The sequence below is a fragment of the Ranitomeya imitator genome, chromosome 3 (assembly GCF_032444005.1).
Source record: "Ranitomeya imitator isolate aRanImi1 chromosome 3, aRanImi1.pri, whole genome shotgun sequence".
Lineage (NCBI taxonomy): Eukaryota > Metazoa > Chordata > Amphibia > Anura > Dendrobatidae > Ranitomeya > Ranitomeya imitator.
Window position 1 is genome coordinate 332,138,804 of NC_091284.1, and position 26,449 is coordinate 332,165,252.

Here is a 26,449-nt window from a genome sequence, read left to right on the forward strand (position 1 = left end):
TTCCGGGCTAGATGCAGTTAAAAATTAGTAATTAGATCAACAGGCGGTGTAGCTTGCTGAGTATCACTAAATTCTACTAGGCCCAAACAGATTTCCTGGCCTAGATGCCATTACAAAATAAAAAAAGCAAACACAACCAATATATAGATACCCAGAAGAACCACCAAGCAGAAAGTAGATATAAAAATTCCTTTATTGTATATGATTGGCCAGGTAAATACAAAACAATTGTGCGCACAACAGGACTAAAAAAATACATATGGTTAAAAATAAATTGATGGTAGCGGCTGACCCAGTTATATATATTGTAGGGATTTCACTCACTCAGGTGCGACGGCTGACACTCAGGAGGCACATTCCCTTAAATGTTCACAGGGTTTATTGCTTCATAAACCACATGGCAAAAATAACAGAAAACAAATAGCCTTTGGCTCAGGAAAGAAAACAAGTGCCCAGTCCTTCAGGCTTAGTCCTGGAGCCTTAACACATTCAGCAGGGTTTCACCTCCACACATATCTCCTGTATAAAGCATTAGCCTGTCTTATATAGAGCTAAACACACCCAGGAACCCATCACATGATTAGACATGTGGTCTGACATCACCACATGTCCTGAAACACACATATATATATATGCATGGTTATGTGAAATAAAGAAAACACTCCGGACTACATCACAGCGACAAGCCACCTATGTGACACATACCTCCCGTCGACTACACACCCTTTAGCCATGCTACATACCTCCCCCCTCTGCCTAAAGCCGTGGGGCTTGGAACTTTCCCCCACTAAACAAGGGATTCTTGATAGGGCATCCGCATTACCGTGCAGCTTTCTGGCCCTATGTACCACATGGAAACTGAAGTCCTGCAGGGCTAAGAACCAACGGGTGACCCTAGCATTTTTACCCTTTGTTTCCCTCATCCATCTAAGTGGGTCATGGTCGGATATAAGTCTGAATTTAAGTCCCAGCAGATAGTACCGTAACGTGTCCACTGCCCACTTTATAGCCAAACACTCTTTTTCTACGACTGAGTAGTTCTTCTCAGATGAGGACAGCTTTCTACTCAGATAGAGAATAGGATGCTCCTCCCCATGTAGCTCTTGGGAAAGGACTGCTCCTACCCCAACATCTGAGGCATCTGTCTGAAGAATAAATTCTTTCTTGAAATCTGGGGCCATCAGAACGGGTTGCTTACATAGAGCCCCTTTCAATTCTTGGAAGGCTGACTCTGTCTCTTCGGACCATTTAACCATCACTGATTTTGTCCCCTTTAGCAGATCAGTCAGAGGCGCAGCCACTATGGCGAAGTTCGGGATGAACCTCCTGTGATATCCCACGATCCCCAGAAAGGCTTTAACGTGCTTTTTGGAGAGTGGTTTTGGCCATATTTGGATTGCCTCCACGTTCCTGATTTTGGGCTTTATTTCTCCACGACCCACTATATAGCCTAGGTACTTAGCTTCTTCCTTACCCAAGGCACATTTATTCGGGTTTATTGTAAACCCCACCTCTCTTAGAGCATCAAACACCGCTTGGACTTTTTCCAGATGACTCTCCCAGTCCGGGCTAAAGATGACGATATCATCCAGGTACGCAGCAGCGTATGGCTTATGGGGTGCAAGGACTCTATCCATAGCCCTCTGGAAGGTCGCCGGAGCTCACTGTAGGCCAAACAGCATCCGGACATACTGGAAGCATCCATCTGGTGTAGAAAACGCCGTCTTCTCCTTGGCTTCCTGTGCCATGGGGATCTGCCAATACCTCTTCGTGAAATCCAAGGTGGTTATATATCTGGCATGCCCAAACCTTTCGATGAGCTCATCAATGCGGGGCATGGGATAAGCGTCGAACTTGGAGACCTCATTCAACTTCCGATAGTCGTTGCAAAACCTCCACTCTCCATCAGGTTTTGGGACCGGGACAATTGGGCTCGACCAACCGCTCTTGGATTCCTCAATGACTCCAAGCTTCAACATACGCTGCACCTCCTTGGAGATTACTTCTCGATGAGCCTCAGGAATACGATAGGGCTTGACATTCACCCGCACATGTGGCTCTGTTAGGACCTCGTGCTCTATGACCTTCGTGTATCCTGGCAACTCTGAAAACAGGTCCCTGTTTTTCTGGAGTAACTCCGGGCACTGCTGTTTCTGGGTCTTCGATAGTGTCTCCGCTACAGTAACCACTCCAACCTCACCTTCTGGGTTGCTTAACAAAGATGGAATTACTGCCGGCTCTCTATCTTGCCATGGCTTGATGAGGTTGACATGGTAAACTTGGAATGGTTTCTGTCTTCCTGGTTGGTGAATTTTATAATTTACCTCACCAAGTTTCTCGACGACCTCATATGGCCCTTGTCATTTGGCCAAGAACTTGCTTTCCACCGTCGAAACTAACACAAGAACTCGGTCTCCCGGATTGAACTGTCTAACTCTTGCAGACCAGTTGTAGACCCTGGCCTGAGCTTCTTGTGCCTGGAGGTGTTCTTTCATGATAGGCATCACCTTTGCAATCCTCTGCTGCATCAGGGCCACATGCTCAATGACGCTTCTGTGGGGCGTGACTTCGGCTTCCCAAGTTTCCTTGGCTATATCCAGGAGTCCTCGCGGATGTCGGCCATATAGAAGCTGAAACGGTGAGAACCCTGTGGAGGCCTGTGGAACTTCATGAATGGAAAACATCAGATATGGTAAGAGACAATCCCAGTCTCTACCATCTTTCTCTATAGCTTTTCTCAGCATGCTCTTCAGTGTCTTGATAAATCTCTCAACAAGGCCATCTGACTGGGGATGGTACACCGAAGTCCTCAACTGGGAGATTTTCAGGACTTTGCATAACTCCCTCATCACCTTGCTCATGAAAGGTGTCACCTGGTCAGTCAGGATCTCCTTTGGCAGTCCTGTCCGGGAAAACACATGGACCAACTCGCGGGCTATACTCTTCAAGGAAGAATTTCTCAAGGGAATTGCCTCAGGATAGCGTGTGGCATAGTCCAGGATGACTAATATATACTGATGGCCCCGGGCAGATTTAACTAAGGGACCGACCAAGTCCATGGCAATTCTCTCGAACGGCACCTCAATAATGGGCAATGGCAAAAGGGGGTTCCAGAAATGAGGAGTGGGAGTAGTTAGCTGACATGTAGGGCAGGACCTGCAATATCAACCAATTGAGGAACAGTTGGAGGTGAGATTTCCAATATAAATATCATTTATTAGTTAAAATAACAATACAAAAATCATTAAATACAATAATCCACATGAAAAAGAGTACATGTCAGACGGAAACAAACCATCTGTAAAATGGTGTCAGCAAAGAAAGAGACATAACGGGAACAGAACACCAGGGCAGGGATAGACCTGAAAAATGGCACAGGATACTATATATATGTATATAACAGCACTCCACTATTAGTGCCCAAGCAAATGGGTGGCACAAAAAGCGCCTATCAACCCAAGCTACCGCTGTTAGTATTGCACTGAATCCATAAGCCAGTATAATCAAGAGAATATATATATATATATATATATATATATATATATATATATCATTGAGAAACATATATATATATATATATATATATATATATATATATATATATATATATATATATATATATATTTTTATTTATATTTACTTCAGCACGATAATGTACAAAAGCCGGTAATTCAATTGCCGGCTTTTCATTTCTCCTTCCTAAACCCGAGATGATATGAGACATGGTTTACATACAGTAAACCATGTCATATCCCCATTTTTTTTTGCATATTCCACACTACTAATGTTAGTAGTGTGTATGTGCAAAATTTGGGCGCTGTAGCTATTAAATTTAAGGGTTAAATCGCGGAAAAAATTTTCTCCGCCAGAAAGGTAAAGCCAGTGACTGATGGCAGATATTAATAGCCTGAAGAGGGTCCATGGTTATTGGCCCCCCCCGGCTAAAAACATCTTCCCCCAGCCACCCCAGAACAGGCACATCTGGAAGATGTGCCTATTCTGGCTCTTGGCCACTCTCTTCCCATTCCCGTGTAGTGGTGGGATATGGGGTAATGAAGGGTTAATGTCACCTTGCTATTGTAAGGTGACATTAAGCCAGATTAATAATGGAGAGGCGTCAATTATGATCATGTGTGATGACATACACCGAGGAAAGTGGATGTATAGCAGAGGTGATTAGGAAACACTGGGGTATGTTAGGCAAATACTTACCTAATATAAAAAAATTTGGGGAACCCCCACTCTTTTTATGCCGTAGAAGTAAAAATATTAAAGACCATGTAGTAAAATCAGATATTGGTCCTTTAAAAAATCTTGGCCAGACCACAATAACAGGTATTAGTCAAAAAGGTTGCTTTCCATGCTTATCATGTGTAAATTGTACATAAATGATGAAGGGGTCTAGTTTCAAACATCCGGAGACAAATAAAGAATATACAATTAGACAATACTTAACATGTAATTCTGACTATGTTATATATTTACTGGAATGCCCTTGCAAATTGTGGTATATTGGTGAAACAACTTGCGAGTTAAAGACTCGTATGAATAACCATCGACACTCAATAAGGAAAAAACGATTAGACCTCCCGGTTTCGAAACACTTTGCGGAATTAAAACATACAGAAAAAGACCTTAAATTCAGAATAATAGATAGGATCCCTGTACAAAGGAGAGGGGGGGGGATAGAATATGCCTACTGAAAAAATTGGAACTCCGATGGATCTATGAGCTGAATACGTTAAAGGCCTAAATGTGGATTTTAAAATTCATTCCAGTATGTATTAACCCCAAGGGGAATGTGCTTAGGAATCAGATGTGTATTTACTCCAGGTGCTAGTTTGGAACATGAAGGATGAAAAAGTTTGTCAGAATGCTCCAATTTTAATATGTGTTATGTTTGTAATTACTCTAGTGATATGTCCACTCCTAGCAAGTTATATACATCCCTTGACCAGTCAGATGGTGGATTGAAGCACATAGAGGAGGAAATATATGGCAAGAATATACATGTATTTTCACCCTAAATTATCTCTCCATGAAAGGAGTACGTTTATTATGAAGTATGCCCAGTGTTGGATTGTTGGCCAGCTGAAATCATTCATGTAACAAATATGAGTATAGCAATAAACAACTGCGTATGAAAGATTTCTTTTCTCTAATGAACCCCTTTTTTTCCATAAAAGCCCTTTATACCTACATATCTAGATACTAGGCATAAGACAAGTGCACTTATATGGGTCCTTCTACAAGGATGTTGTGACCTGAGAAGGTTATACATCAATGAGGAGGTCCATTGGCAACTGGAGACAGCCTGAGCAAGGTGCCATCCGGTTTGCCAAAAGTGGGTATAACGTACATTAGCCTAACAAGTATCTAGAGCGCCTAAACAATAGAATTCATCCACAGTACAATAGAGATGCAGAGATATTTTATATAGCTGGGGAATTTTGAAAGAAAAAAATCAATGGAAAGTGTCTCTATACAACGGAACGGTTCTGCCACAACTAAGATGGTGGTTTGAAGTGGACAAAGGGCTAGTGCGTAGGCGCAAATAGAAGGGAGCTGTATTTGGATTTTTACTGGCCAGTGGTCTAACACGGACCGGTATGACATCATGACATGCGCAGTAAGAGTAATAGGACGCTGGAATCAGCGAATATGTCATCCTCCATGTGGCTTCACCTGTCCGACGGGGTAAGGGATATGAATTATTATACGCATCATGTCATGAGGGATAAAAGGAAAATATGCTAAAGCAGTATGAATGAAGGAAATGTGAAGATTAATATATTTATCAGAGCACCTTAGCACAATGCACTTTGATATATAAAAGGGATCACATGGAGCGAGCTTTTTTTGATATATGATGTATTTTAAACACTTTTAATGTAAACACATGTATGGCTGTTATAATATGTAAATGATTGTGGATTATACCTATAAAAATACACAAGTTGTTACCACCCACTGCTTGAGGAAGGCTCAGTGTGAGCCGAAACGTCGCACAGAGATGTGGGTTTGAATAAACGTCACAAGTTTTTCACCTCTGAAAGGAATTGGAGTGCTGCCTTCTTTTCTTCTTTTTGGTATGTAACTTGGGTGGATGAGTAAACCGTCTAACCTAGGAGGCCTGGCACCCATCGGTGAGCATTGTGCTGTTCCAATTTTTTCTATCTATCTATCTGTCTATCTATCTATCTATAGGAGTAGTGCTTCCCTATTTCCATATGTGCATAAAAAAAAAGAAAAAAAGAAAGAAAAATTTTTTTTTATATACTAGTGCTGTACTTCAACAAATAATGTGAGGGGGAATACCTCATATGAGTATGAAGTGCAATAGTGCAATGTGCAAACTGCAAAATGGTGTTCAAGAAAGCATGTGAGGAGAAATACCTCCCATACTAGAGTGTTATCAGAATACACAATAGATATGTATATATTGTCACCACATATCCACATAGGTGGCAATATGAAGTGCAATAGTGCAATGTGAAAACTGCAAGTAGTGTGCAAAGGGAGTAGCTCAAAAAACAACCATACAAAGTACAAAGTGCTGCTATTAGGTACAAAATCATATCCTGGGCTAGATGCAGTTAAAAATTAGTAATTAGATCAACAGGGGGTGTAGCTTGCTTCATGGATGGGGTACGCTGCTGAGTATCACTAAATTCTACAGGGCCAAACGGATTTCCTGGGCTAGATGCGATTATAATATAGCAGTTAGGTAAACAGGCGGTGTAGCCTGCTTCATGGGTGGAGTACTCTGCTGAGTAGCACAAAATGCTATTAGGTACAAAACGATTTCCTGGGCTAGATGTCATTAAAAAATAGTATTTAGGTAAAGAGGCGGTGTAGTTGCTTCATGGGTGAAGTACGCTGCTGAGTAGCACCAAATTCTATTAGGCCCAAAAGGATTTCCTGGGCTACATGCCGTTAAAAATAGTACTTAGGTAAACAGGCGGTGGGTGGCTGGGCTACTCTGCTTACTAGCAGACACTGAAGCTTTGGAGCAGACCTCTGAATCCCAGGCCATAGTATGAGGAAACAACTCTGCAGACGACCCCACCCACCTGGAATTGATGATGGCAACATCTTGTAAAACTCAGCAAGGGGACTAAATAAAAGAGTCTACATTTTTTCCAAAAATTCGGCCACAGACACCACTTAAGTGGCATCAATTTCGCCAGAGTTTTTTAAAACAGTTGGTGAGGTGATTTTCAAAAATCATCAAGCTTTTAGTCTTCCTAAGATGACCCAGGGGTAGTAAAGTCCTTGTGGATCCAGGATTTGTTCATCTTGATGAACGTAAGTCTGTCTACATTGTCACTGGACAGCCGTGTGCGCTTATCTGTCAGCACACCACCAGCAGCGCTGAACACACGTTCAGAGAGAACGCTGGTTGCGGGGCACAACAAGATCTCCAAGGCATGAGTGGCGAGCTCAGGCCATTTTTCAAGATTGGAAGCCCAAAATGAGCAAGGGTCCAGTTCCACAGTCATGGCATCGATATTAACTTGGAGATACTCTTGTACCTTCCTCTCTAGGCGTTGGCTGTGCGTCAGACTTCTTGTCTCCTGTGGCCTTGCAAAGGATGGTCTTAAAAAAATCTTGAAACGATTGGAAAAAATTGCTGTTACCATCAAATAAAATGTTACTGCTACGCTTTGAGTGATGACTCAATAGTCCCACGGTTGGCAAGTTAGAACTTAGAGATTCACTACGTGCACCATTGGTCTTTTGTGGAAAAGCAGATGTTAGATTCTGTAACAGTCTCTGCTGATACTCCTGCATGCGTGAATCCCAGGGCTCGTCGGTGCTGCCACAGTCGCTGCAACATGTGTGGGCACATCGCATTTCAGCCGGTGAACTGGCAGGCCCAACGACTTCTATAGAGATGCAAGTCGTCGAGCTGCTGGATGCGAACGGTGGAAGTGAGCACACAGCGACCGTGCCCTCTGCAGAAGCCCATCTAGTCTGGGATAGTGGGATAAAAATAACTGGACAACCAGGTTCAAAACGTGAGCCATACAAGGCACGTGTGTGACATTGCCCTGGCGATGGGCCGCACCCAGGTTTGCAGCATTGTTACACACAGCCTTCCCTGGCTGCAGGTTGAGTGGAGACAACCATTGATGGAACTCGGTCTCCAGAGCTGACTACAACTCCTCTGCTGTGTGACTCACATTTCCCAGACATTTCAATGTAAACACTGCCTGATGCCGTTGAGCCCTGGTGACAGCATAGTGAGGAGGTGTGCAGGATTCCTTCTGTGTAGTTACAACGCATGTGGCATTACCAGACAGGCTTTGGGTACAGGTGGAGGACCTAGAGGAGGTTGAGGAGGCAGAAGCAGTGGAGGAACTTCTAGATACAGAGGATCGACGAGCAACTCGTTGCGATGGCAAGACTTGGACAGCAGCCCCTTCTCCTGATGTCGCCGTAGTTACCCAGTGCCCAGTCACCGACATGTAATGCCCCTGTCCATGTCTACTCGTCCAAGTGTCTGTGGTGAAATGCACCCTGTCACACACAGAGTTTCTCAAGGAAGCGGTGATGTTGTGTGTGACATGCTGGTGTAGCGCAGGCACAGCTTTCTTTAAAAAGTAGTGGCGACTGGGCATCTGGTACTGGCGCACTGCGACGGACATAAGGTCTCGAAAATCCTCTGTGTCCACTAGGCGGAAAGGCAGCATTTCTGTAGCCAACAGCTTGCTGATGGAGAAATTCAACCTCTTAGCTTTGTCATGGCTAGGAGGAAATGGTCTTTCACTTGTCCACATCTGAGGGACTGAGGGCTGGCAGCCATGCTTAGACGGAGCTGAGTAGTGTGTCCCCCGCAAACTGCTGGTCTGTGAGGAAGGTGCAGGCAGAGATGTTATGTTGCCTTGATCAAAATGTGGTGTCGATGTCGGAGAGTGCTCAACACCAGCAGGTGTTTCCACCAGCAAATGTCCTGACGACCTGCCAATCACACTGGCTGTTGCGGGTAAAGAGGTGGAAGGTCTGCATCCAAAACCATGTGCGACTGCTGTCCCCACAGTCACAGAGGATGAAGAGGACGCAGATGCACTTGATGGGGCAGACGGTGGTTGACCCGGCCCACTAGGCTGCATTGTAGCACAGTGAGCTACCCACTGCAACTTATGCCTCATATACATGTGACGGTTAATGCATGAAGTACTCAAGCTAGTGAATTTTTGGCCTCAACTGAGATTTTGTTGACAAATCTTACAGACAACATGAGTTGGGTCATCCTTTGCGATGTAAAAAAATGCCCAGGCTATACAAGGCTTAGAGCCCGTGCGACCTGAAGAGCCACCACGACTTCTGGTCTGAGGCACAGCTGGGGTTGAGAATGCAGTTGTTGATGTGCTTTCCAGTACTCCGTCTCTGTCCAGGAAGGCGCACCATTACCTCGTCGTCAGACTTGTCACTAGCATCCTCCTCCACCTCCTCTGCTGACCTCATGGACTGGCGGACTGGGGGTTGACAGTAAGTGGGTTCTACAACCTCGTCATCATCATTCTGTGTTTTCTCACACCCGTCGTCATCAGAGCCAACCTCTTCCTGCCCCGACCGAAAAGTCAAGTTTTCGTTCCAATCAGGTATCTCAGTCTCATCATCATCATCCTCATTGTCTCCACCAACAGGAGTTACAGTTTGGGAATGAGGGTCTACATTATGCTCAGAACCTTCTTCATCTGGGCCTGGATCCGACTCACAAAGATTCTGGGCATCAGTGCAGATCATTTCCTCGTCTGGATTCACAGAAGCTCTGGAGCAGACCTCTGATTCCCAGGCTATAGTATGCGTAAACAGCTCTAAAGACTCAACCATGTGTGTTACTCCATGCTCAGACGGGCGGCTGGAGACTTGGGAGCTGTGAGCAAGTAAGTGCGATTAGGGTGACAACTCTGAGGACTGGAGTAGTTGTGATGTTGAAGTTGACATGGAGGAGAGCCCACTTGAACGAGCACTTGATATCCGTTCAAGCACCTACTGTTTTTGTGCCTCATCTGGAATTTTTGGCGATGCTTGTAGCGATGGTCGTAAGAAAGGTATCATATCAGATTGTCCACGAAAAGAAGTAGACATCTTACTTTGGCTGGAAGATGGTCTTTCTTCTGCAGATGTTACTGTTGCTTTACCACCTACCCCACGGACACAACCTTTTTTTCCCTTTCCAACACGCCTATTCCCCTTTCCACCAGTAGCAGGCCTTTTGTCACTCATTTTAGTGCTTAACTAATTGGCAACTCTGTATCTGTAGTTGTCGGCGCAACAACCGATGGGTGAAAACCGAGCAGAACTGAGTGGCCAAACTGTGGTACTAGTCCCCAAACTAATAACTGGATTAGATGCAGTGAAAATTGAGATACACAGGCAGTATAGTTTGTTTCACAGGCGGGTGTTATGACCTGGTGGTTAGGAGCACCCGGAATGACCTGATAGTTAAACCTCATATAGGACGAGCTCTGGGAGGTGGGAGCTCTGCTGACCGCAAGCCCTAATCCTATCACACACACTAGAAATAGCCGTGGAGCGCTCCTGACCAGACCTAGGTGCCTCGTCACAGCCTAAGAACTATCTAGCCCTAGAGATAGAAAATAAAGCCTACCTTGCCTCAGAGAAATTCCCCAAAGGTAAAGGAAGCCCCCACATATATTGACTGTGAGTAAAGATGAAAGTCACAAACGCAGAAATGAAACAGGTTTCAGCAAAGGGAGGCCAGACTTACTAAATAGACAGAGGATAGGAAAGGTAACTTTGCGATCAGCACAAAAACCTACAAAAGACCACGCAGAGTGTGTAAAAAAGACCTCAGCACCGACTCACGATGCGGAGGGGCCACTCTGCATCCCAGAGCTTCCAGCTAGCAAGACACAATCATGAAAACCAGCTGGACAAGAAAACAATGAACAAATAAAGACTATCAGGAACTTAGCTTCTGCAGGAGAAGGCAGGTCACCAGAGAGATCCAGGAGCGAACTGAACCAATGCAAAAACATTGACAGCTGGCATTGAGTAACGATCTGAGAGGAGTTAAATAGAGCAGTCAACCAAAGGATAAACCATGTCACCTGTGTAAGGAACCTCAGAAGCAGCAGCTTCACTCACAGCCACCAGAGGTAGCCCATAGACAGAACTCGCCGAAGTACCATTCACGACCACAGGAGGGAGTTCGACAACAGAATTCACAACAGGCGGGCTACTCTGCTGACGTGCAGACACTACTCCTAGGCCCTAAACTATTAACTGGATTAGATGCAGTGAAAATAGAGATACACAGGTGGTATAGTTTGTTTCACAGGCGGGCTACTCTGCTGACGTGCAGACACTGCTCCTAGGCCCTAAATTAATAACTGGATTAGATTCAGTGAAAATAGAGATACACAGGTGGTATAGTTTGTTTCACAGGCGGGCTACTCTGCTGATGTGCAGACACTGCTCCTAGGCCCTAAACTAATAACTGGATTAGATGCAGTGAAAATAGAGATACACAGGCGGTGTAGTTTACTTCACAGGCGGACTACTCTGCTGACGTGCAGACACTGCTCCTAGGCCCTAAACTATTAACTGGATTAGATGCAGTGAAAACACGGGTATTACATACCTGGTAATGTGTTTTTTCATGAGACATGACGGCACCACGAGAGAGGGGATCCGCCCATCAAGGACAGGAAACCTTCAAGATAAAAGGGGCGGCTCCTCTCTCCACATCAGTTGTTTTACAGAGTACGAGAGGAACTCCGCTGGTTAGTGTACACATAAATAATACATCCTATACGGTTCTATTCACCGATACCCCAGGGAGTGTATAATAAAAAATAATGCTAATAATGCACCCAACTAATGACGTGATCAAAAGGGTGGGAATATAAGGGTGCCGTCATGTCTCATGAAAAAACACATTACCAGGTATGTAATACCCGTGTTTTTCCATCATACATGACGGCACCACGAGAGAGTTACAGAGATTTGTATTCTCTTTAGGGAGGGATCACTGCTTGTAACACTTCTCCCAAATGTGAGATCAGAGGTAGCAGATAGGTCTAGCCTATAATGTTTAAAGAAAGTAGACGGAGAGGACCAAGTGGCCGCCTTACAGATTTGGTCGATGGTAGCATCTGCTCTCTCTGCCCACGACGTCGCCATGGCCCTCGTGGAGTGGGCTTTCAGACCCTGTGGAACAGCCCTGCCTGCACTACTATACGCTAGAATAATGGCCTCTCTCACCCATCTAGCTATAGTCTGTTTTGAGGCTTTAAGGCCCTTCCTTGACCCCTGGAACGAAACAAATAAAGCCCTCTGCTTCCTCCAGGATTTTGTACTCTCTAGATACTGTAGGATACATCTCCTAACATCTAGGCAATGGAGTCTCTCCTCTTTTTTGTTACTGGGATTGGGACAGAAAGAGGGTAGGGTTATATCCTGAGCTCTATGGAATCTCGATACCACTTTGGGGAGATATGCCAGATCTAATTTTAATACAACCCTATCGTCTATGACTTGTTTGTAAGGGGGGTCAGCTGACAACGCGTGTAAATCCCCCACCCTACGGGCCGACGTAAGTGCCACTAACAAAGCTGTTTTTAATGTTAGTATTTTATCAGAAGTTGTATTTAACGGCTCAAAGGGGCTTTCCGTCAGGGCAGTTAACACTAGATTTAGATCCCATGGTGGAGGAGTAGGAGATGGGACAGAGTCAGCTCTACTACAGGCTCGGATAAACCTCACCACCCACCTATTACTTGCCAGGTCACAGTTGAATAGGGCTGCTAAGGCTGAAATGTGTACTTTGAGGGTACTAACAGCTAACCCCAGATCTAAGCCCTTCTGCAGGAACTCCAGTATTGCCACTATCGGGACCTCCCCTTCCCGTATTGGCCCTGAGCTGGACAGGAATTTCTTCCATATCCTCCCATAGATCTTGGTCGTTACTGGTTTTCTGCTGCTGAGCAAGGTGGATATTAACCCAGCTGAGAACCCCTCTTTCTCTAGTAACGACCGCTCAAATGCCAGGCTGTCAAATGAAGCCCGGAGTTCTGCGGGTGGTTGAAGGGACCCCGAGTTAGAAGGTCCTGGTCTTCCGGGAGAACCCACGGGTCCGTCACTGACATCACTCTCAGCCAGTAGAACCACGGTCTTTTCGGCCAGAAGGGCGCTATCACAATCACTCTGGCCTTGTCTTCCCTGATCTTCCTCAGAACCACTGGGATTAGACATATCGGTGGGAAGGCATACAGGAGTCCAGATGTCCATTTTATGCTGAAGGCGTCTACTGCCAACGACCTGTCTGTAGGGTTCAGGGAGCAGAATTTTTGGACTTTCTTGTTGACTTTTGAGGCAAAGAGGTCCACCCTGGGTTTTCCCCACATGTGCACTATCCGTTGAAAAACGGACTTTTTTAGGGACCATTCCCCTTGCCTCAAGTGGTTCCTGCTTAGAAAGTCTGCCTTTATGTTGTCCACACCTCGGATATGCAGGGCCGATAATGACAGGAAGTGCCTTTCGGCTAGAGACATGAGTCTTGTGGTTATGTGCATCAGTGCCCGCGAGCGGGTGCCTCCCTGGTGGTTCACGTATGCGACCGCTGTTCGGTTGTCCGATAGGACTCTCACATGATGCCCTGCCAAGTGTGGAAGTAATCTCTCTAGCGCCCTTTCTATTGCTAGGAGCTCCCACTCGTTTGAGGATAGATCTTTCTCCTCTTGAGCCCAGGGGTCTTGGACCCATAGTGTGTCTGAGTGAGCTCCCCATCCCCATGGACTGGCGTCCGTTGTGATTACCATGGAGGCTGTGAATGTCCAGGGAACTCCTCTGGGGGATGACTATCTGTAACCACCATCTGAGAGATTGGAGCACAGAGAGTGGGAGAGTGAGCTTCTGCTCTAACTGTCCCTGAAGTTCTCGGTCGTTCTGCAGCACACACCATTGCAGTTCTCTTGCATGGAACTGGGCCCATTTTACTGCCGGTATGCAGGAGGTTAGGGACCCTAACACCGACATGGCCCTTCTCAAGGTCATTTCCGGCTTTTTTAATGTGGCCATAATCATCTGTTTGATTTTTTCCTCTTTTTCTTCTGGGAGGCGGCACTCCTGTGTCACGGAGTCCACCGTTATCCCCAGGAAATTCTGGACCATTGCTGGCTCTAACTTGGACTTCTTGAGATTTAGTTGCCATCCCAGTGTCTGAAGAGTGTCCATCACTATCCTGACCTGCTCCTGACAGTGAGAAAAGTTTTTCCCCACTATCAGGAAGTCGTCCAAGTAGGGAATTATTAGAGTGTCTTTTTCCCTGAGATGTGCTGTGACCTCTGCAATCAGCTTCGTAAATACGCGTGGGGCGGTTGCTATCCCAAAGGGCAGAGCCCTGTACTGGAAGTGACGCAGCTGGGACCCCATCTGAACTGCCACTCTGAGGAACTGACGATCTTGCTGTCTGATTGGGACGTGATAATAAGCGTCCTTGAGGTCGAGGACGGACATGTAGCACTGGGGATAGAGAAGTTTCACCGCAGATTTTATGGTCTCCATCTTGAACGATGGTATTACAAGAAATTTGTTGAGGCCTTTTAGATTTATAATTGTCCTCCAAGAGTTGTCCGGTTTTTTTATGAGAAAAAGAGGGGAATAAAATCCTTCCCTCCTTTCGTCTATAGGAACTTCTTCCAAGACGTGCTTGTCTAGGAGTGATGTTACTTCCCCCTCCAGACTGTCTTGCTTCTCTTGGGAGGACTGTACTGGGGTCTGCATATACCTTCTTGGAGGCCAGTGGTGAAATTTTAGCTTTAGGCCTGATCCTACGATCTGCTGGATCCATATGCTGGAGGAGATCCTCTCCCAGGCTGGAAGGAAGTGAGAGAGCCTCCCTCCCACCTGAGAAGGACCGTCACTGGGAGGGTTTTTTGGTGTCTCTGGGGGACTTGCCGAAATAGAAGCCCTTTCCTCCCCTGGGTCGCTTGTCCAGGTTGCTCCTGTCCCGGTCTCTGTATTGCTGCCTTCGGAACTTTTGGCCTCTCCGAAAGGTGCGACGAAAGGGCTGAAACGGCTGTCTTGGGAAGTTCTTCTTTTTATCACCGGCCTTCTCCAGTACCTCATCTAATGCCGGTCCGAACAGGAAGTTTCCCTCACAAGGCAAAGAACAAAGCTTCATTTTGGCCTGAGTGTCCCCTGGCCAGCATTTGAGCCATACGGCACGGCGTCCAGTGTTAGCTAATGCTGCTGATTTTGCTGCCAGCCTAGCAGAGTCTGCTGATGCTTCAGCCAGAAACATAGCCGCTGCCCTCATAGTTGGAAGTGACTCTAGAATAGCTTCCCTGGGAGCTTTTTGCTCCACCTGTTCCTCCAGGTTGTCTATCCAGATCTTAAGGGATCTGGCGACACAAGTGGCCGCGATAGCTGGCCTTAGTGCTCCCGCTGAGGCTTCCCAAGCTGTCTTCAGGGAACTGTCCACCTTCCTGTCCAGAGGTTCTTTTAAAGAACCTAGGTCCTCGAACGGCAGGGAGGACTTCCTGGCCACTTTTGAGACTGCCACATCGATTTTTGGGGCTCTGTCCCAAGATGAGGATGCTTCCTCTTCAAAGGGATACCTTCTTTTAAGGGAGGTAGTTATCTGGGACCTCCTTTCCGGCCTTTGCCATTCCCTTTTGATTAGTTCTTGAATTTGATCATTAACAGGGAATGATCTCCGTTTCTTCTTTTGTAGGCCACTGAACATGAGTTCCTGGGCTGTCTTTTTGGCCTTCTCCTCTACCAGCCCCATGGTAGAGCGAACAGCTTTAATAAGTTTATCTGTAGCCTCTGCTGGAAAGGTGTCTTCCTCCTCAGAGCTACTATCAGAAGAGCGGGCCGTATCAGAATCCTGCTCTGACCCCGAGGAATCCCTTTGGGTTGCTATAGATGGGCTGGATCTGTCCCTAGATCTGGCATCTGTGTCAGGTGTCTGCAATGCTCTTACGGACTTAGAGACTTCGGACTGGATCAGAGATCTTAGGCTATCCGTAAAGGAGGGTGTTTCCTCCGCCACAGTCTGGTTAATACAGTCCTGACACAGTCTTTTACCCCAAGATGACATTAAAGGCTTTTTACATAAGGGACATTCTCTATTTTTTGTCTTCGCCTTATACTTTTTGAGGACCTCCTATACTCCACCCCGCAATGTATGTAAGAAAAGAGGGGAGAGACGGAGATAAGAGAAAAGAACAGGCATTAGCGTACTGGACTTTCTCGTAGTTCACTCACCACTCGGACGTTTTCAAAGTACGGGTACCGGATCCGGAGGTTGGCTGGTCTTCTCCGTGTCTCCCAATGAGACTAGGGACCCCTCCTTGTTACGCCGATCCGTCCGTATACTGTCCGAGCGGCTTTTGCTGCTGACATGGCGGGTCTGGCTTTTTTCGCTTGAACGAGACCGCCTCTCCTGCACCTCTTGCTGTGGTAACAAATGCTCTGGCGAGAAACTCTCCATTATACACACCAGCACACAAGAGTAGTCACCTTCAACCTGCCTGGCTTTAGTGACACAGGGCAGCACTTCTAGCTCGTTTAAATAGAGCCCTTTTTTTTTTTTTTTTTAAACCACCTGGTTGATCCTGCCTTACTGGTCGATTCAGTGATCAGGTGTACCATCGCACCTGTTATGAATGATTACCTGGCTGATCGTGCCTGCACCACTTCCGGTGCTCCTATATGCAATCAATCACCTGGTTGATCCTGCCGACGCTAGCGCAACGCCTGCGCTGTAAAACCATGCCCAAGCGCGCACCTGGCAACCACAACCGGTGCGCGCTTTAATATTCACCATTTACCTGGTTGATCCTGCCTCTATCAGAGCAGCGCGCGCGCACCCGGACCTCTATCGGTGCGCGCCGCTGTACCGTGCTCCAGGCGCGCATCCGGTCACCACTTCCGGTGCGCGCCTCCTCTTTCGGTCCCCCCGCCCCTTGGCTCCTGCACAAGGGTTCCGAGTGCTGTCGTCGCTTCAGCGCCGCCACGTACCTCCCATCCTGAGTACCTGGTGCCGGATGAAGGGAGACCTCCAGGAGCTTCCCCTGTCCACGCCACAGACAGGCAGCCTCAGCGTCCAGATGCTCACCACTCTCCGGCCGCTCTCTGCAGCCTCAGGTACCGTCAGGGAGGAGGGGGAAAGGGGAGACCTGCACTCGACAGGGAGGGCCACCAAACCTCTGAGGAGCTTACCTCGCCCGGGCACCGATGTGCCTCACGGGCTGCATGGCCACCTTTGGTCAACAGGGGGGGCACCATAAAGTGACCCCCGTGGACAGGCAGGATTTTCCCAACTCGACAGGGGGGGGAGCTCACCGGCGGCCCCCGTGGAGAATTTTCACCCGGGCATTCGCCTCGCGGGCTGTGGCCATGCTTCGCTCAGGGGGGGCATGGTATACATTGACCCCCGAGGCGACTACGGGTACCTGGTGACGGGTGCAGCAGACAGCACCTGCCCAAATCCACCCGACCCAGATCCCGGCATCCTCTTCAATCTTCATCAGATGTCTTCCATCTTGAGGGTTCCCCGTCAAGGACAGGAAACCAACTGATGTGGAGAGAGGAGCCGCCCCTTTTATCTTGAAGGTTTCCTGTCCTTGATGGGCGGATCCCCTCTCTCGTGGTGCCGTCATGTATGATGGAAAAATAGAGATACACAGGTGGTATAGTTTGTTTCACAGGCGGGCTACTCTGCTGACGTGCAGACACTGCTCCTAGGCCCTAAATTAATAACTGGATTAGATTCAGTGAAAATAGAGATACACAGGTGGTATAGTTTGTTTCACAGGCGGGCTACTCTGCTGACGTGCAGACACTGCTCCTAGGCCCTAAACTATTAACTGAATTAGATGCAGTGAAAATAGAGATACACAGGCGGTGTAGTTAGTTTCACAGGCGGGCTACTCAGATGACTATCAGACAATGCTGCTAGCCCAAAAGGATTGGCTGAGCTAGATTACACCAAATGCTGTGACAAACACTTGCACAGCACTGGCACAGACCTGCCTGGCAAACAGTGCTATGAACTGCTGTAACCTACCCTGAAAAGGGCTGATATTACAACTAGTCCCAACTCCTCCCGACTCCCTAAACCTATCTCTCTGACAATTTGCTCCAAACAAACACTCTTTGTCTGTATAGCGGCCACAGCAGCAGCTGTGCCGTCTAACACTAAGCTGCAGCAGTGAGGAAATGGTGGTGATGGGGCAAATGGCTGGTTCTTATAGAGCAAGGACATGTGACATACACATCCAATGACATATTCCCTTGCTTTTGTGCATCACATGCACATTGCTGTGTGTGTATGCGCCCTGCTGATAGGCTGAGAGACTGCACCGCCCCACTGTAAGTGCGGGAAAGAAAAAAAATGGAGATCGGCGTTATTTCAACACAGATCTATTTTCCGCCTAACAATGATAAACAGTTTTAATGTGCAAATCAAGCAAGGCTTTTGCTGATTGAACAGTTATAGAACAGAAACTCGAACAGCCGAATTTTAAGCAAATTGTTCGGGTTCGTCGAACGACTCGAGCACCGCCCAAAACAGCTCGAATTTGAGATTGGTGAACAGTTTGACTCTAACACCGCTCATCTCTAATTATTAATTAAGCATAGTGGGGCATTTTCTTGATGTAACAAGGCCTTGGTTCATTATTGTCTTATCCCTAGATTTTTTCCAGGTAAAAAAAAGAAAAAGTTCCACATAGATATATGTAGATGTTAGTCAACACATTCCTTGTACATAACATAAATTAGTTCATTTCTTGTTCGATGCCCACTATTTTATGCTTTCGGAAACTTTATTAATGATCATCTAATAAAACTAGCTCCACCTTACAGTCATACGAGGTTTTGTTACAAGCAGCTAAGCAAATAAAATGCTCAACAAGTAATGGTCAAGCATAAGATAATGAATTCTACAACGTGTGCAAGATGAGATGTTGCTGCACCTGCAGAAGAAGCGACATGCAGATAAACACACACAAATGTTACAACGCCTTTAATTTCTGTGATGGGTGGCAGTGGTCAGATGTAATATATTTGATAACAACTGACAGAACATAGAAGCATTACTTTACTAAACTTCTGTAACCAGTGTTTGACTGCAGCTGTCATGTCTGTGTAGGGTGAGTATTGCTGCAGCAGGAGATACAGACAGGGTCGCCATCAGGATATTACTGCCATTACTGGTTTATGGGACCCGGTGAGCACAAACAAAGAGGGGGCCCGGACTGGGTGAGACACACTGTGCAGCCTGCGTTGAGGCAGCACAGCCGAGCCACTGTATAAATAGCCTGGCAGACTGCGTTGCACTCACTGACAGTTGCAGCTACTTACATTGCAAAGCCGTAGCAGAGGGGGCTAGGCGCATTTGACATCAGTAGCATCAGACTCTTACTGGCCCTCCCTCTATTCCTAAGCTGCCAAGTCGCCCGGGCCCTTGCGGCAAATTGTATGCAGGAGTTTAGGACCCAAAAGTAATGAGGGGCGCGTGCCCGCCTGCTTGCCTGACCTTCCATTCTCCCATCCGACCAACTACCACTCTTGTTGCCCCTCCTCCCCGCTTGTGCAGTGTTAGGGTATGTGTCCACGTTCAGGATTGCATCAGGATTTGGTCAGGATTTTTCATCAGTATTTGTAAGCCAAAACCAGGAGTGGAACAATTAGAGGAAAAGTATAATAGAAACACATGCACCACTTCAGCATTTATCACCCACTCCTGGTTTTAGCTTACAAATACTGATGAAAAATCCTGACCCAATCCTGATGCAATCCTGAACGTGGACACATACCCTTAAAGTTGGAACCGTCTCTGTCTGCTGCCTAAAAACTACTAAGTACTACTAAGTTCTACCATACTGACTGCTGCCTGTCTGCAATAAGGTACAGTTGCCGGTTTTAAAAGGGGATATTCTAGTAACCTAATACTTATCCCCTATACACAACTCATGATCAGTGGAGGGTCCCGGAAGTGTCCAATGTTCATCTCCAAATATGCAAGAGAACAGCTTCAATAAATGGATAGAAAACAAGCTGCAATCAAAAATACAGATTATAAAAAAAGTTATCATAATCTGGTTTCAGTTTCAAAAATGTATGTGACTCATTCCATTAATATATAATAAATATAAATATATCTAAAAAAAGAAAAAGAGATATTTTCAGAAATGTTTAACCCCTTAACCCCCAGGGGTGGTTTGCATGTTAATGACCGGGCCAATTTTTACAATTTTATCCACTGTCGCTTTATGAGGCTATAACTCTGGAACGCTTGCATGGATCCCTGTGATTCTGACTTTGTCTTCTCGTGATATATTGTACTTCATGTTAGTGGTAAAATTTCCTCGACATTACTTGCGTTTATTTGTGAAAAAAATGGAAATTTGGCGAAAACTTTTAAAATTTTGCAACTTTCCAACTTTGAATTTTCATACCCTTAAAGTACAGAGATATGTCACACAAAATACTTAATGAGTAACATTTCCCACATGTCTGCTTTATATCAGCACAATGTTGGAACCAAAATTTTTTTTGCTAGGGAGTTATAAGAGTTAAAAGTTGACCAGCAATTTCTCATTTTTACAACACCATTTTTTTTTAGGGACCACATCACATTTGAAGTCACTTTGAGGGGTCTATATGATAGAAAATACCCAAGTGTGACACCATTCTAAAAACTGCACCCCCCAAAACCACATTAAAGAAGTTTATTAACCATTCAGGTGTTTCACAGGAATTTTTGGAATGTTTAAAAAAAATGAACATTTAACTTTTTTTCACAAAAAATTTATTCAGATCCAATTTGTTTTATTTTACCAAGGATAACAGGAAAAATTGGACCACAAAAGTTGTTGTGCAATTTGTCCTGAGTATGCTGATACCCCATATGTGGGGCTAACCCACTGTTTGGGCGCATGGCAGAGCTCGGAAGGGAAGGAGCGTTGTTTGACTTTTCAATGCAAAATTGACTGGAATTGTGATAGGACGCCATGTCGGGTTTGGAGAGCCCCTGATGTACCTAAACATTGAAACCCCTAACAAGTGATACCATTTTTTAAAGTAGATCCCCTAAGGACTGTATTTAGATGTGTTGTGAGAACTTTGAACCCCCAAGTGTTTCACTACAGTTTATAACGCAGAGCCGTGAAAATAAAAAATCTTTTTTTTCACAAAAATTATTTTTTAGCTCCCAGTTTTGCATTTTCCCAAGGGTAACAGGAGAAATTGGACACCAAAAGTTGTCCAATTTGTCCTGAGTATGCTGATACCCCATATCACTCTGGCCACTGGATAGTCGTTAGCATTCTTGTGAGTGCAGCGGAGGCCCACCTTCTTCCCAGGGATCAGTTGGAGAGGAAGTATCATCACCACATTCCCTGAATCTAGTAGGCCAGTCATTTGAAAATCATTCATTTTTACAGAACAGGCTTAGGGCCCCTCACCGGGTGGACAGTCCACACTGCAGGCCGGATATGCATAGAGCGAACACTGGTGTCCCACATAACAGTCCATTTGCTCAGTGGTCAGGGGACAACAAGAGACTATATGACCTGGGCCTTGACATTTCCAGCAAATTAAATTCCCTGATGGGACCGGCGGCATGTTCTCCCCCACCCCCTGGGACTTTGGATTCCCCACGCCCTTTAGAGCATTTGCCTCTGATAGAAGACCCAGTATGAAGTGGGTTGCCTCACCAAGGAATCCTCAACCACCTGATACATTTCAACCAGTCTGACCAAGTCAACGGCATTCCAGGCATCTCCCCGGACAACTCAAGCCTGAATCGGCCTCGGAAATGAGTGCACGAACCAGTCCATTACAACTCGCTTTACCATCTGCACCGGGGTAGAGGACTTGTCACGATGATATGCCCAGCGGTGGGCCCATTGTTCCCTGACAGTCGTTGCCACCCCCAGGCGTGCCAAAATTTCTATTTTCAATTTTTTAGCATCCTGTAAGGCTAAATCATTGTAAGGGTTTTGTAGCTCCCTTGTTAAGTATGGTGACAAGACCCACTGCTCTGGTGAAGTTTCTCCTTATCCACAACTCTTTAAAAAACTGTTAAAAAGGCCTCTGTCATCACCCGGGGTCATTTTCTGCAAGGCTCTCCTCACCGCCTTTCAGCCAGAGAAATCATCAGCTGACCTTAGAGTTGGAGCTGCTGCCATGCCACGAACTGCCTCTGCAAGTAATTCAATCTGTTGCTGCTGTTGTTACTGTTGCGCTAGCTGTTGTTGCTGCTGCTGGGCTTTAATCAGGTGTTTAATCAGGTCCTACGTGCTGTCGAACATTGCTTCCTGGCTTACAGCAGTCTTCACCCAAAACATGCTGTACTTTTGTGGAAATCACAGTGTTCCCTGGGAACACTGCCCACACTTCTAACACCAAATGTAACAATTCTACTCACTTGGAGTGGGATGAGGTATCACGGGAACCATTTACCGTATATACTCATGTAAAAGCCGACCCGAGTAAAAGCCGAGGCATCTAATTTTGCCACAAAAAATGGGAAAACTTATTGACTCAAGTATAAGCCAGGTATGCATTGTCCCCTCATCCCTATCCTGGTGTGCATGGCTCCTCATCACTATCCTGGTAGGCATGGTTTCTTATTCCCATCCTTGTATGCATAGCTCCTCATCCCCATCCTTGTCTGCATCGCTCCTTATCTCCATCTTTGTCTGCATCGCTCCTTATCCCCATCCTTGTATGCATGGTTCCTTATCCCTATTCTTGTTTGCATAGCCCCCATAAGAAAAGCAGTAAAAAAATCCTACTTACCTTCCCTGCACGTAATTGCTGTATCTTGTTCCGGTGTCCGCAGCTCCAGCGGCTGGCCGATCACATGTCCCCGCTCATTATGGTAATGAATATTCACTCCACTCCACGCTTATGGGAGTGGAGAGAGGTGAATATTCATAACTCTTAAGTAGCACGCACCCATGATAGCCTGGCAGCTGCTTGAAGCCAGCAGCTCTGGCTGACACGGTGCATGCTATAAGGGAAATGATTATTCATTGCCAGGGCAGTGAATATTCATTTCTCTTTAGCAGCGGGCACAGGAGTCATCTGCAGCAGCCTGCTCCTGCTTCCTGTGACGTGACCTGCTGCTCCATCGCTCCCCCTCCATCTTCTGGGACAATGACTCGAGCATAAGCCGAGGGGGCATTTTCAGCACAAAACAATGCGCTGGAAAACTTGGCTTATATTCAAGTATATACGGTATATTGAAATGGCCGTTTGGTTTATTTAATTCCTCATAAACTGCATCATAGGAAAACTTAAATACAGTCCTTGTCCAGCATATAGTAAAGAGTCTATACAAGACTGCAGGTTCACCTGCTTGAGTTAGGGTACCGTCACACAGAACAATATTGTTAACAATATCGTTGCTTTTTGTGACGTAGCAACGATATCGTTAATGAAATCGTGATGTGTGACAGCGACCAACGATCAGGCCCCTGCTGGGAGATCGTTGGTCGCTGAATAAAGTCCAGAACTTTATTTCGTCGCTGGATCTCCCGTGGACATCGCTGGATCGGCGTGTGTGACACCGATCCAGCGATGTCTTCACTGGTAACCAGGGTAAATATCGGGTAACTAAGCACAGGGCCGCGCTTAGTAACCCGATGTTTACCCTGGTCACCATCCTAAAAGTAAAAAAAACAAACAGTACATACTTACCTAACGCTGTCTGTCCTCCAGCGCTGTGCTCTGCACTCCTCCTGTACTGGCTGTGAGCGTCGGTCAGCCGGAAAGCAGAGCGGTGACGTCACCGCTCTGCTTTCCGGCCGCTGTGCTCACAGCCAGTACAGGAGGAGTGCAGAGAAGCAGAGCGCCGGGGACAGACAGCGGTAGGTAAGTATGTAGCGTTTGTTTTTTTTAACTTTTAGGATGGTAACCAGGGTAAACATCGGGTTACTAAGCGCGGCCCTGCGCTTAGTTACCCGATGTTTACCCTGGTTACCGGCATCGTTGGTCGCTGGAGAGCGGTCTGTGTGACAGCTCTCCAGCGACCAAACAGCGACCCGGATCGTTGTCGGTATCGCTGCAGCGTCGCTTAATGTGAAGGGGCCTTTACAGGCCAGCTTCTCAGGCCAATATCAAATTCACACACTCCTGGAGATCTGCACAAATTCACACAGAGACATGTGTGAGATAAAAAGGTTTCATTTTACAACATGCACCACACCCAGGAGTGGAGATATGGTGAGTCGAGTTGCCCTAACTCTTGAGCTGCTCACATTAAAACCCAGCCCCTGTTTTGGCTGATCAACCCCCGTTAACTGCCTATGCCTATGGATACTAGAGTATAACTCCAGGTTTTACATTACAGAGAAGATCCACCTCTGTGACACATATCTCCCATCCACTATGTGTTTGTAATTATATATATATATATATATATATATATATATATATATATATATATATATATATATATATATATATATATATATATATATATATATATACACACACACACATACTGTTAGGAGTTGAGTTTCCTCTGCTGCACAGGGGGAATCTCGATCCGTGTCTGCTGCGGTCTCCCATTCGGTATCGGCCGCAGTGGGCTCTCCTCAGCGGAGACATCGCTCCCAGCGTCTTGCTGGGGCTGATTCGGTGCATAGGGTCACTACTGCCTTTTCTGGCTTTCCTATGATAGCCTGCACTGATCTGCGGCGAGCGAGCCTCTCTGGGACTAAGTCCTTGTTTACTCACACTGAGCATGCCCAGGGCAGGGTCTCCCATTGGAGGTCGAGGGCCACATGTTCGGTCACATGCTCAGGTGCTGCAGTACATTCCATTGGTCCTTCTGGAAGGTCCTGAAAGGGCAAAACATGCTCAGGTACTGCAGCACTTTCCATTGGTCCTTCTGGAAGGTCCTGAAAGGGCAAAAACTTCACTAGCAGCTTCCTGTGCTGCAACTATATAAACTGCGCATGACCGCACGGCCATGCGCTAGTATTGTCTTATGTTATGTGCTTTGCGCCAGTGTGGTCACATGTATGTGTGTTCAGGGACCCGGCTGAAATAAGCCCCTAGAATGCTGGCTCCTCCGGCGAGGAGATTGAGTCTGAGTGTATTCAGGGACCCGGCTGAAATAAGCCCCTAGAATGCTGGCTCCTCCGGCGAGGAGTTTTGTGTGTTTGTGTGACCACTGACTGCTCTCTGTTTGGGCAGTTAGCCTGTGCCTCTGTGGAGTCTAACAGGGCACAGTGCTTTCCTTGCACGGCTACTCAGTGAATTAACTGAGTTAGTCTATACCGCCATATAGCTCCGCCGTTTGCTAGCAGCAGGTACTCCTGCACGGTGGACCCCGGGCTGCGAACGCACCAATATCAATAAACATCTCTATTTACTCGGTGCGTTCCGCCAGTCCTTAACACATACATACACATAGACACACACTGGTTGCCATAAAAGGAGGGTGGACAACACACATTTTTTGCACAGCAGTCTCAAAATGTCAGTGTCCGTTTTTGCAAGGCACACAATACCCGCCCTGGGGGGACTCACCATGTGTTACTGCAGACTTCAGAAGACAGTATGACCTCTTATTATTTTAACCTACTGTTATCCATTTTCATAACAAATTTGCTAGACTGGTCAACCCTTAAGAGGGTTATTCCCATAATTTAAAGTTATCACCTATTAAAAGTATGTGATAATTTGCCAATTGATGACCCCTGGGACTCTCACTGATGATGATGATGTAACTAAAATGTCCCATTCTCAATGGGACTGCAGAAGATAGATGAACACTCTACACTATTTGCCATTTGAGGAGACCAGACTGCAGCCCTTTGAGATTTTTAATGAAAATATATTCATAAGACTGAAAAAACCAAACATATAACATATACAGTATTACCTATGTGAAAACTGAGTTTTTATCCAGAGAGTTTAATGTGAAAAAAAACAAAATCTAGCATGCAAAATGGACTTGAGGAAAAATAATGCAACATTTAAAATAATAGCGCATGGTGCATTATTTTTCCACAAGTCTATTTTGATCTGACAAGAAGAGTATAATATGTATGGATAATAAGGTTTATAGAGTTATATACGTTGCATATCGAAACAGAGCCACCCTTTAAAATGTATTTTTATCCTCTGTTACCTGAGGCTCCACATGTCTCCCACTCACAGGAGATGTTCAGACTTGGATAACCTTCAATACACGTCTCACAAGAATTCAACCGACTACAGCCTCCTGAAATACAAACCAGGTGAGGGTTTACCTTCAGAGTCAGTGTAACTACGAAGTGAGCGGCTCGCTACTTTAGCCGGAAAAATTGCTGTAATTTGTAAGGCTATGTTCACATGTCCATTAATGATCCGTTAGAACGGATCCAACAGCAATCCGTTGACAAAAAAGTTGTGCAAACACAACTTTTTAGTCCATTTTGAAAAAATTGATCTCTGTTGG

The 26,449-nt window shown here is 46.0% G+C and overlaps 1 long non-coding RNA gene across 1 annotated transcript in view; it reads right to left on the reverse strand.

Moving 5' to 3' along the window:
• Positions 1-26,238, reverse strand: part of LOC138672074 (uncharacterized) — a 150,807-nt gene extending 124,569 nt beyond the window's left edge. The window contains exon 1 of the long non-coding RNA XR_011319563.1: positions 26,141-26,238. This is a non-coding gene — a long non-coding RNA (uncharacterized lncRNA). The remainder of the gene's footprint in view (positions 1-26,140) is intronic.
• Positions 26,239-26,449: the final 211 nt, after the last annotated feature.